Consider the following 14257-nt stretch of genomic DNA (forward strand, 5'->3'; position numbering starts at 1 on the left):
GATTGCTACGATTAGGATAGACTTAATGAGGGAAATGCCATTTGAATGGGGTTATATACATAGAGATTGGATTGATCTGTAGCGCATTTCAAACAGAAAGGAGAGTAAAAATGGTCAATATGGTAAAAATAATATATATCAGTTGGATACAGTTAGTAAATGTGAGGAGAGGAGTTTTTTGTAGGAAAGTAGTGAAGGGTACCTCTTGGAAGATATGACTAGAGAGGGATGAGTTAGAGTGTGAAGCATTTTCCAGACCTGACCAAAGAGTGTGAACTTTACATATTTTTAAGCAAAGCACCTTTGAAAAGTTTGAAAAAGAGGGTTGAATAATTAGATAGGATCATATACATCTTGGCAGCTAGGCGGTGCTGTGGCTAGAGAACTTGGAATCAGGAAGTGATCTCCTGAGTTCAAAGCAAATCTATAAGTGTGAACATGAGTTCAAAGCCAGCACATACTAAATGTGTGACCCTGGCAAGTGACTTGATCAACCCTATTTGCCTCAGTTCCTCATATGTAAAATGAACTGGAGAAAAGAAATGGTTAACCATTCCCGAATCTTTGCCAGGAAAAACTTCGAATAGAGCCAGAAAGTTATAAATGACTGAAAACAATTGAATGACAACAACAACACAAAATATTAGCTAAGCTACTGTGAACTCCTGGTTATGATTGATATTGAATAGTCATAAAATATAGATAAGCCTCAAATATATCAGTCAAATTGGGTTTTGTAAAATCTCTCTCAAGGAAAATTATACATAGCTAAATTTCAGTTGGAAAGAAAAAAGGATAGCTTCTGAGAGAATATTACAATGGCTATGAAATAAAAAAAAAGATTTCCTTTTTAACACAAAATGATTTTGGATTTCTTGACTAATTACCCCTTATCAAGGGAATTTAATTCTAGTGCATTTTGGTCACAAGGTGGAACTTGCTAGGATTGCAGATTTGCCACCATTAATACCATATATATGTGTATCAAAATGGTCTTTTATGTTAAAATTACTCATATTTGACATGCCAATGGCAGACAAAACATGTATTTGGAAGAATTTTTCCTTTGGCTAAAGAAAGCATTGATGGGTAAATGAAGAATATATAGATCTTTCTGAGAGATTTTGTAAATATTCTTTATTCCCCTTATAATAGTATTCTTTTCTTTTTTTAAGTTTTTTTTTTTTTTGCAAGGGAAATGGGGTTAAGTGGCTTGCCCAAGGCCACACAGCCAGGTAATTATTAAATGTCTGAGGCTGAATTTGAACTCAGGTCCTCCTGACTCCAGGGCCGGTGCTCTATCCACTGCACCACCTAGCTGCCCCTATAATTTTCTTGAAGGCCAATTTGGTTTTGCAACATTCTACTTGTCTAGTTTTATCTTATATATATAAATATTAACTAGCTGCCTCTCTCTTCTACTCAAAGACAGAGTCTGTGTCTTATTTAAATTTATATAGTTGATAGTGCTTGCACCAGAGGGGATGATTAATAGATGTAGGTGAATTGATTTGAATATTATGAGGGACATTCTCATGCAAATATGAATTTTCCCCCTATGGTCCTTGACTCTTGGATTCAGGGGAATTTTAAGATATCATTTGACCAAATTTGACAATGTTCAGTGGGTACAGTATACAATATAACACAATACAATAGCTTAGGTGATGACCTGGGAATACCAGGGCAAAACAAGAAGCTCCTGTTTGCAAGGAATTTATGCTCTCTTGTGATTATACATTTCTGAGCACAGATAAGTAAAAAATATGCATTAATTCATTTCAAGATGTGGCAGACACTAAAGATAGATAGGTGAAGATTGAGGAAGAGATCTGAAAAGGCTTTCTATAGAAGGGTGCCCCCAAGCAATGTAATAAAAGCAGCTAGGGATTCCAAGAGACAGGATGTGGAAGGAGAGGATCCCAGACCATTTCCAGGCAGGGATTGAGAAATGGAGTACTGGGGAATAAGTTAACATAAGATGAGGAAGTTACAAAAGGAGTAATCTGAAAATGAATGGAAAAAATGATGCCAGGCTTTAGAATTGTGAGCAATAGTAAATTCCAGACTATAGAGTATATATATTATCCTAGAGACTATAGGGCATCACTGAAGATTCTTTGTGTAGAAAAATGATTCAAATAGATCTATGTTTTAGAAGAGTGAATTGTAAATAAGTTATGAATTTATAAGGAGGGGAACCTAGGTTGCCTAGTGGATAGAGTTCTGACCCTGGAGTTAGGAGGAACTGAGTTCAAGGAGACTTTCTACTTAATAGCTATGTGACCTTAGACAAGTCACTTAACCACATTCCCTCACCAAAAAAAAAAGTATAAGCACATACATATATATTTGTAATAGGAAGGTTTATGGAATGTGCTCAGTTATGTCCCCACAATGCCGCACTCACTGTGACTTGTCTTTGAATGAGAATTTAATGATTAATATACTTATAACCTGAGGTTATAATCAAAGATTAATATAATTATAACCTGAGATACACAATTACATATATATATATATATATATATGTATATATGGAGGAAACCATCAGCATAGATAAAAGAAAGGAAAGGTAAGAGATAAAGACATTACACAAATGAGGAGGGGTCAGTGCCTGGAAATCTGACTGGTTGGGAAAGTTGAATCACAACACAGTCTCCAGGATCTCTATTGGGAGAGTATCCTCCCCAAAGGGACTGATTTCCAAAGCCAACTTCCCCAAATAAGATTTTTGTAGTGCTCACACAAAAGTGGCATAGAGTCAAGGGTTTACAAGACTGAACTCTGTGATCCAAGGAGATTTGGTCAAAACATCATCAGATCTTGAGTACAATCACTTTCTCCAGGTGTCCTGAGGTAAACACCCAGGGCCATATTTATTAGGAATCTTCCCCAGCATTCCCTGCCCTGGAAAGTGCCTTTATCCATCAAGCTTTGGTTTAGAAGGCTTGGAAAGTTCCTTTTCCTTGGACCATGACAGCTGATAGGGAAGATCTCAGCTTAAGCCTTCATCCTTCAATATTATATTCATATATATTCTCTTGTGTGTACATAGAGAGATACATGGAGAGTATACATGTCTATATATGTGTCTCTGTGTTTGTGTATGTGCATTATACACATATATGGGCAACTTTAGAGAATTCACCCAAATGTATTTGTGCCCAAACAAGTAGTAGAGCATTCCTGTGTTCAAATTGGTCTGATCAGCCACAATCAGCCACATCATAATTTGATTATAACATAGTAATGTCATTTTGGTCCTCATCAAGAACAAAGGGTAAGGGGCGGCTAGGTGGCACAGTGTATAAAGCACCGACCTTGGAGTCAGGAGTACCTGGGTTCAAATCCGACCTCAGACACTTAATAATTACCTAGCCGTGTGACCTTGGGCAAGCCACTTAACCCCATTTGCCTTGCAAAAAAAAAACCAAACAGACAAAAAAAAAGAACAAAGGGTAAAAACTAACCAACTGGTCAACCAACAAACACAAATCCATGCCTGTATGAATATATGTGTATGCACATGTGTATGTGTGTATGCATGTTTGTATTATGTATGCATGCATGCAAAACTTCATTGTACTCTGTAACCCATGCATATTACAATGTTTCTTAGCATATATAGTAGGTGCTTAATAAATGTGTTCTCATTAATTGGTAGGAATTGATCACTTATAGTAGACATTTGACAAATGGTTATTAAAAATCATTTTGAGAGTGTGGAAAAAACAAGAGGAGGACACAAAAACACAATATAGAAATTATGTGCATCAATAATTATATATCCATAAAAAACTAAATGTACATAATCATACATAAGTAAATATATAGCCACATATAATGATATATAAAATCTATACATATCTTTCTATATTTATCATTTATTTATAATTTCATAAATTTAAAGTTAGAATGAACCTCAGAGATCAATTAATTCAATTTCCTAATTTTATAGATAAGGAAACTGAGGTCAGAGAGTGACTTATTTCACATAATCAATGAGCAGGGGATACAAGATCTGAACCAGTGTTCTCTGACTCCAAATCCCAGTCTATTTCAACACTGTGTTTGGTAGAACATGTATGATGATGATGATGATGATGATGATGATGATGATAATGATGATGATGATTCATGTTGAGGCAATAAGTAATGTGAAGAATTATCCACATTTGTGGGTTCAAATGAATAGACATTTATGTTTGAAAATGACCATAGAGATCAGTTAAACTATTATAGTTGAAGAAAACTGAGATTTAAAGAGATAAAATAATTGGTCACAGGTCACACAGAATGTTCCAGAGCCATGATTTTTTGCAGAATCCAAACCTTTTTGAGTTCCAATCTAGCACTAAAGTAACTGGATGAACTCTAATTAAGCCTCGGTCTTCTAAATCAAAAGGCAGCATTCTTCATTTCTTCTTCTTTGATTGATATTACAAGAGAATTGATCCACATGAGTACGTCTTTTTTATTTATATATGTGTGAGTTTCTGTGTATGTGTGTGTAACTGCCATTGTATCCAGATGTGGGGGCTGTACACAATCACTTCAGCATCCCTCTGGCTCAGATAGAACTGTAGATCCTGGGTCTATCATTCTGCTATAACACCCAGCTTGATTCTATTTTATTAAGAGAGAATGACCAGTGCATAATTCATTGCCAGAATTATCCCTGTTTCACAAATTGAAATTCTTTGGTTAGCAACCAGCCATGTGGAAAACTCATCAATATTAATGCAATGTTCTGAAATGTTTCATTTATTGTCCATGAATAGTCACAAGGAGTAGTAAAGACATTTAATTGAAAATCAGCCTTAAAAAACTTAAGTAATAAATGCACACTCTACTGTAATTTTTTCTATAACTCTATGAGCTCATCTGGGAGGCTTCTATCATATTGATACAGTGAATGGTTGTAAGGTTTATGTGCATTCTCACACAAAGATGCATAATGCATAAAGATACACAGTACATATGGAAACACAAATACCTCTACATATATGCATACATGTAAACATTTTATATATACACACATAGACACTTTGCAACTTAAGGGAAAATGATTTATCTTGTTAGAAACTAAATGAGTCAGTATATTGGAAGCATGGGGTCCAACATATTTTAATCCGTATTTGCCAAGTATTGATTTCAGGATAGCAAATATTCATAGAATTTCAGAATTCTAGAACACTGAGCAACCTTTTTATCATCCAACTTGATCGACACTTGAAGAACAAGCTACTCTGCAACATACCCAACATTTTTTCCAGAAAAAGTTCTAGTAAGGGAAAACTATATGTGTCAAAGCAGCATATTCTAATTTTGAGTAGCCGTAGATATGTTTTTTTTTATTCCCCTGACATTACATCCATATATCCTTCCTGTAACTTTCATTCCTCCTATTAGAGCAAGTCTAAACCATCTTCCTGTTTAGTGGTCTTTACATGTTTGAAGGCAGTTGTCATAACCACAGAACTGTCTCTTCATCAGACTAGCCATTACAAGTTCCTTGAATCTCTACTTAGTTGACTAGCATTTATTAAGTATCTACTATGCCAGGCACTATGCTAAGTCTGGAGGATACAAATAAAAGTGAAAGGCAATCATTGTTTTCAAGAAGCTCACCATCTTATGAGATGTTTTTTTTTTTTTTTTTTTTTGCTATCCATCCATTTCTTAGGCCAATCTCTCTTAATCTTTTATAGAGCTGAGTCAGAAGATTCTGTAAAGGTCCAAGGTCTGATGAGCAATAACAATGTTGTCCAAAACTGTTTCTAGAAGACCTTTCCATTTTCAGGAAATTGCTCTTCACCTCAGTAGATCTCCTCTTTGACAGCAGCAAATGTTTGGATGATTACATATCACTCTGATTAATGTCTCACTTGATACTGACAATCCAAAGATGTAGAGGAGATACCCTGTGGAAGGTGAGCTTGTAAAACTGTTTTATTCTACAAATTTTCTACACTTACCAAATTGTATGCCTTTTATTGTCAAACTTTAAGGAGAATGGGATTATGAAAAGTACATTTTCTATTCCTTTCAGTTACTCGCTAAAGGCTGGTTGATTGAGGAAAATTTGTTGTTGATCTTTCAGTCATTTATGGGATGGTAAAGATGCAATCTACTGCAGAAGTACTTGTGGAAAATGCTTGTTCCATTCAAATACTTTTAAAGAATGCTCTTGCTATAAGAATAAAAAAATAAGATCTTACATAGAGAGGAGTGCAGATACATCAGTCTTGATGCTTCCAGAATCATCTTTTAGATCATAATAATAAAGCTATTCTTTCAAATTCTTTATTATATTTCTGTACTTCAGATTTGCTTGTTGATATTAAATATTGATTAAATTGATCTCTCAATGTCTTTAGAAGTGTGTATGTCTATAATAGACTTTCTCTTTATATATTTTATTTGATCTAATCATTTCTTTTCCTTATTCTCCTTGTTATTTCAGCATTTTTGAGCACATCGTAGACTAGGATGTTAGAATTCAAGTCTGGTTGCTTCATGATTTGATGGTGAAAATTGTTTGTCAGAGTTATAACTAGATAGCATAGTAGAGAGAATGTTAGGACCAAAGTCAAAAAGACCTGAACTCAAATCTAACCTCAGGAACTGCTTAGCTTCTTTGGCAAGTCACACTTACCTCCCACAATGATTATCAAATAAATAGTGTTTATAAAATATTTAGGTTAGCACATAATATGGACTATATGAATACTTGCTCTTGTTATTGGGAGAGGGAAATAAACTTTGCCATCTCAATCCCTACCAAAATTATGATTTGCAGATTTTTCCATCTTTTATCTGTTTATGATTTTCTTCCAGTTTCCTACTGAGATTATCTCTGGATATTCTGGGGGGTAGTCTTTTGTCAAGGAATTGTAAAAATGGTTCCACCTTTGACAAGTTCTTGATGTTTTATTTATGTAATTTATTTTTAATTGGTGTTGATGTCCTTTCTTATATTTTTTTAGTCTTTTCTCTTTGCTGTTTTCTTCACTCTCTCCTTATCAACATCCTTGATGTTCATCCCTTTGCTCTCCTGATTGGGGTCTAATTTGCTGAATATTCTTTTTACAGAATCAAAATTCCATGAATCAAATTTTACCTTCTTCACACTTCTTGATTACCCTCTTCTAGATCTGCACTGTAAACCAAGATCAAAACCACTCTTTCATTCTTCCTGGAAAGATATTTCAACAATGTACAACTACAAATAATTCAGGATCACTGTAAAATTCTTAAACAAAGTCCTTTTTCTTGGTCATTACTTCTTCTGTATTTTTTCCTTTTTAAGAATTTAAACTCTTGATGACAAATTAGTGTTCATTTATATTTTTAGCCCAAAGTTTAAGCATAGTAAAATAGATAAAAAATTCCTCTAAGATAGAAATCCTTAAAAAGCAGAATTGAACAAATAGAAAAAAAGGTACAAAAGTTCACTAAGAAAAGAATTCATAAGGAGTAGAATTGACAAAATTGGAAAAAAAATGAACAAAAGCTCACTGAAGGCAATGATTTCTTAAAAACTGGAATTGGGAAAGTGGAAATGACTCCATGAAACATCTAAAAAACCACAACAAAGCAAAAAAAGAAATGAAAAGAAAATGTGAAATCTCATTGGAAAAAAATGTGGAAAGCTAATTTAAGAATTATTGGACTTTTCAAAGACCATAATACAAAAAAGAACTTAAATTGCACATTTTAAGAAATTATCAAGGAACACTTGCCTCATATCCTAGAACCAGAGGGTAAAATAGAAATCGAAAGACTCCAATGTCACCTCCTGAAAGAGATCCCAAAGTGAAAACTCCAAGGAACATTATTGCTAAGTTCCTGAATTCTCAGTTCAATGGGAATCCACTATAAACAGTCAGCCGGAAAAAATTCCGATATCACAGAGTCACAGTCAGGATAACACAAAACTTAGCAACTTCTACGTTAAAGGATAGTAATGCTTCTAATGAGATATTCCAGAAAGCAAAGTATCTAAGATTAAAATCAAGAATCACCTACCCAAGAAATATATTGAGCATTTTTCTTCAGGAAAAAAAAATGAACTTTAACAAAATTGAGAACTTTTAAGTTTTCCTGTTGAAAATATCAGAAATGACTAAAAAAGTTGACATTCAAATACAAGTCTTAAGAGAAGCATAAAAATGGTAAAAAGTAAGAAATCACGAGGCATTTAATAAGGTTAAACTGTTTGCTTCTTATGTGTAAAGATATCTTTTTATTTGTTAGGGCAGTTAGAATAAATATACATAGAGAGTGGGTATGATTGTGAGTTAACTATAATAGGATATTATCCTAAATCATAAAAAAGGGGTGAGAGAAAAGGATACACTAGGAGAACAGGAAAGAGAGAGCCAGAATGAGATGAATTATCTCATATAAAATGGACACAAAACAGTATTTACAGTGGAGGGGAAAATAGGGAGGTTGAGGCAATGTTTTACTATTATTTTATTGGAATTGGCTCAAAAAGTGGGGATAGTATAAGCATTCAATTGGATTTAGAGATCTATCTTATCCTATAGGAAAGTAGCATGGAAAGAGATAAAGTAAAAGGGAGCTAACTGATAGAAGGGAGGGAGCACTGGAGAAGGTGGTCATGAAAAGAAAAACTTTTTGGGAGGAAAAGGGTGAAAGAAGATAAGAAAAGGATAAATAGGTGGGAGAAAGCTAGAGAGAAAGAAATACACATTTAGTAATCATAACTGTGAATATGAATGGGTTGAACTCAGCCATAACAGAGAAGCAAGTAACTGTTGATTAGGGGGGAAAAAGTTAACAGACTCCTATGATATGTTTTTATTTGGTTTGGCTTGGCTTGATTTTTTACAAGGAACATGCACATAGAGATACAGAATAAAGGTAAAAGACTGGAAAGGAATCTATTATTCTTCAACTGAGTTAAAAACAAAACAGAGCAAAACAAAATAAAATGCAGGCATAAAAACAGAACAAAGCAAAAACAAAGGTAGATTTCCTTAAACAGAGTAAGCAGGAAAACTACCTTTTATTAAAAGAAACTGTAGAAAACAAAGTAATAGCAATAGTAAACATATTTGCCCAAATAGTATAATACCCAAAATATTAAGTGAAATGTTAAAAGAGTGAAAGGGGGAAATAAATTGTAAAAATCATGGTAGTGGAGTAGCTCAACTTTCTCCTTTCAGAATTAGGTAAATCTAATAAGAAAAAATATAAAAATATAGGAAAAAAATGGAATTTTAAGAAAACATTAAATATGATAGATTTTTGGAAAAAGTTGATTGGAGATAGAGAAGATTATGCCTTTTTTTAGGCACTTCCACAAAAATTGGTCATGTATTAGGACATAAAAACCTTACAATCACAAGAAGGAATATTAAATGCATTCTTTTCAAATCACAGTGTAATAGAAATTTCATTAAATAAAAGTCATAAAAAGAATGATTAAAAATCAATGGAAAAAATCAATGAAATTACTATCAAAATACTAAAACAATTAGGGTATAAAAATGAATCATAGAAACAACAGTTTCAGGAAAGCGAATGACAATGAGACAGATCTTAGGGAAAGCAAATTTCTACTTTTAAATGCACACCTCAATCCAATAGAGAGAGATCAGTCCAATGAATTAGTCATATGATAAAAGAAAACTAGAAAAAGAACAAATTAAAACTTATCAATTAAATAATAATTAAAAATTCTGAAAATGAAAGTGGTGACTAATAAAATTGATAGTAAGAATACAGTTGAACTAATAAATAAAATTAGGAACTGATTTCATATAAAACCCCATAAAATAAATAAACCATTAGTTAATTTAATTTTAAGAAGGAAGAAAACTAAATAATCAATCTCAAAAATTAAAACAATGAATTTGCCACAAATGAGGATGAAATGAAAACAATTATTAAGTGAAATAGTTAGATAGTTATAAAATATAAATTACTGAAATTAACTGAAAGTCAAATGTATAGGAATGTATCACAAAGATCATTCACTATAATCAGGTGGGATTTGTACCAGAAATGCAGGATTGGTTTAAAAGTAGGAAAATGATCAGCATACCTGGTGATATCAGGAACCAAACCAACAGAAATCAAATTGTTATCTCAATAGATTTAGGAAAAAACTTTTGAAAAAGTACCCATATCATCATGAAAAATAATGGAAGGCATATGAATAAATACAGCTTTCAATAAAATAAAAAGTAACAGCTAAAACCTCAGATAAACTGGAAGCCTTCTCAATAACATCAGGGGTGAAATAAGGACACCTATGATTACCATTTTTATTTAATATTTCGCTTGAAATTCTAGTCATAGAAAACAGAGAAGAAAAAGAAAGTTGAATAAGTAATGAGGATATAAGCTATCACTCTTTGCAAATGATATAATCCTATACTTGGAGGATATTAGAGAATTACTAACAAGCTAGTTGACATAATTTTAGCTACTTTAGCAAAGTTGCAGAATATGAAATAAAGCCACATCAACAGCATTTCTAAATATTACCAACAAGCCCCAAAGAAAGATAAAGAAATGGAAATTGCATTTGAAATGACTGTCGACTCTACGAAATACTTAGGAGTCTAACTGCCAAGACACACTTAGAAAGTATATGAACACAATTGCAATACACTTTTTCTCACAAAAAAAGTCATATCTGAAAAGCTGGAAGAAAATATTAATTGTTCATGGGTAGACTGAGTCAATATAATAAAAAATATCAGTTCTACCTAACTTAATCAATGCTATGTGAATCAAGTCACCAAAAAATTATAGATCTAGAAAAAAAATCTTCAAGAAGAACACGTCAAATAGATCAAGACAATTAATGAAAAGAAAAATATGAAAGAATGTGGCTTAGCCATACCAGGTGTCAAACTGAATTATAAATTATGAAATGTTAAAATAATCTAGAACTGACTAGTTCTGAAATAGAGGGGTGGATTGATCTAATAAATTATTTACACAATAGTAGTAAATGACCATAGTTATCTAGTGTTTGAAAAACACACACACATATCACACAAAATGACTCAACAAGACATAAGGTCCCTTGTAAAAATGATCTTAAACTTGATGCATAAAGATACTGAAAATAAGGTAGGAGACATGGACGACTAAAACATATCTCTGAATTTGGAAATCCCTTTTCTCTCCTTAGCAATTTCCTGCCATTTTTCCTTTTGAGTGGGACATAACCAGTAGAGTTCTTCTCCGTGTTGAAGATATTGTGTTCCTGTTAGACTAGCTGCTCAGGATGTGTTAGGTCCCTGTCGGCTAGCTTATCCATATCCAGGTGAACATCGATGGTGCGGGAGACAAGGGAGACAAGAATGACAAGTTCTCCAAGATCCCCAAGTACTCCAGATACTCCATTTATTAGATCAAATATAAGTACTTAAATATCCTCCCCAGTTCCTGGTCTATGCCCACTCCAGTGGCACTCTACAATCAACCAGTAAATAAGGCTCTTGTGCTAGAGGTGATCAGTTGATGAAGCTTTACAGTACTCTTACACACAACAGTCCCTTATAGGAAGGACATGATATCTCAGATGCCCAGTTGATATAGGGTTTCCCTGGATCAAAAAAGTAGCTCTTTAAGACGGAATTCTCACTTGACTCAGTCACGACAGCTATTGGTAGACTACACTGAATTTTAGTTAAGGCCCGGAAAAAAGTTAATGCCTCAGGAAAATCTGAGTTCTAATATTACCTCAGACAGGCATTACCTTTGAACCCTGGGCAAGTCAATTAACTGTGTTCACTCCAGTTTCCTCATTTGTGAAATGAGTGGGAGAAAGAAATATTAATTTACTCCAGTATTTTTGCCAAAGCTCCAAATGAAGAATCCAAATGCAGAATTGAAAACAACTGAACAATAATAAAAAGATTATAGCCTCATACAGATGACTTGATGTCCTCTCAACTCATATGAAAACTCACAGCAGTTTATACTTTGCAACAGACATTCATGTCTAAAAAAGAGCAAAAGCATTTGTCAAGAAAAATGTTTTTATTAATCAAGAATGAAATTAGTAGCATGAAGATCAAATAAGATAGTTCTGACCAAAAACGATGCCTAGCCCAATCTACTGGCATTATTCCCATGATCCAGCAGGCAGATTCCAGAAAACCAGTCTTTAGGTTCTGGGGGCAACATGGTTGAAGTTGGAATCTCTGAGAGAGGCTGCATGGATGATTAATCCATTGAGAGACTAGTTTGGATATATTGGGCATTCTATCACCAGAAATTATATGCTGGTACTTGCCAAGCATTGATGATGTGCCCAGGTGCCTCACTGATACCTGAGGAAGAGAAACCAATTCAAAGACCAAGAGATTTCTGAAGCATCCACTCCATCATCAATAGTCCTGTTTTCTTTCAAATAGGTCAGGGGATGGTTCTTGGCAAATACTTTTGCTCTTTTTAGACTTTGGATGACTGTCATTGCAAAATATAAACCATGAGTTTTCAGATAGGTAGAGAGGACATCAGCTGCTCTGTTTAAGGCTACCAACCTCATCGGTTTCAAAAGATTGGCATAGTCATTATAGTTACAGAAGGTGAGAAGGATGCCTTGCACAACCTACCCCTTACTATAACAAACATAATTGTGCAAATCACATCACCATTAATTAGATTGGTTTGGTCATTGTTGAAAATGAGGGACATCTATTATTAAACTTCCAGACATATGATCAAACCAAGAGAGACAGAAACCGAAGATATAGTTGAAGGTGATGAAAGACTCTTTTGCTAGTTAGATGGTTGGAGCTTCATAAATATTTGCTGTCTAACTGACAGGTTTGTGGAAGGCAAATCTTTGAATTCTCCAAGAACAGGGTGTTCTCTAGTCAACTACTCATTATACTTCACCCATTTTTGTCCTATACCTTTTTTCATATTATTAACTCATTTTAATGGGTCAATTATTTCATTTTCATTCCTCTGGCTTTATATTAATTTTAATTTTTGCTCTAACAAGTCATTGATCTGACTGTACAAAGAAGCCAGCTCAGAAATGACATCCAAATCGGTAATGAGTCATTTCCTGTCATTTAAAATATAATTACTTTTACTCTTATTCAGTACTTGCCATGTCTAATACTTTCAGATACGATTTTTTTCCAGTGAAAGCATTTATGATGTATGGTATTAGGTTTCTGGGTAACCTATAAACATTCATCCTCTCTAATTCTTAATTTTCAAAATTGCATTTCCCAATTTTTTTGTTCATTCTTGACAGATCACCCTTTGCATTTAATTGATTGACTATCAGTGTGCATAGTTTACATTATTTCGGTCCACTCAATCAAAATCCTGGTGGTTATCGTCTACAGACGTCCAAGATATTCTCCATTTATTCTTCTCCTCCATGAATTTGGTAGCAAGCTGCCAGGCTTTATCTCTTCCTCAATTTCTCAATCTAGGGCATTGATACTGACACTACCTTCAATGCCGTAACTGTTCTGGTCCCTGCCCTTCTCTTTTTTGTAAGACTTCCTTTTCCATCCTACTTCATTAAACACATATATAGTCACATTTCTTATCTTGTCATTATTTACAATAACTTTCTTGACTTCATTCAGGGATCAGATAAAATCCTACTTTTTATAGGAAGTCTTTCTCCACTTCTCATTTCTAATGCCTTTCCTCCATTATTCATTTCCCATTTATTGTATGTTATAAATGACTCATAACTACAAAATCTTAGTCTGAATGTATAAAAAATTATTAATTATTTTTATTAATATTATTTTATTAATTATTTTTTCTGCCAAAAAAGTGCCATTCCCCCAGGAAGAAAAGGTCCTGAATTATAACAAAATCTTATATGAAGTTTGAAATGCTTTCTCCTTCCCTCCAAGTCAGTCATTGGTCTGATTGTCAGGGTACAACCTAATTAATACGATGAACCTCATTCCTCATAGGGGAAGTGTATAGCAATACATATGGATCGCATTAAGTATGTGAACCTGCTTAGGACAGGGACCTTAGGTCAACTCTTGACTAGTTGGAGCAAGCCTAATCTAATCTCAGGTCTGATCAGGTTGAGAGACCTCTCCCACTTTTGTGATTAGTTGAGTTAGAATCCTTTGTCTCCCCTTTTGTTTTATTTTCATATACCTATAGATAGGCACAATAGTCACAGGCAGAGCCCACTCTTTTTAATGTATATATTTTTTAAACTAACAATCTCCTCTAATATTCTGTGGAAACCAAATGCCCTATA

This window comes from Macrotis lagotis, chromosome 1 (genome assembly GCF_037893015.1).
Source record: "Macrotis lagotis isolate mMagLag1 chromosome 1, bilby.v1.9.chrom.fasta, whole genome shotgun sequence".
Classification (NCBI taxonomy): domain Eukaryota; kingdom Metazoa; phylum Chordata; class Mammalia; order Peramelemorphia; family Peramelidae; genus Macrotis; species Macrotis lagotis.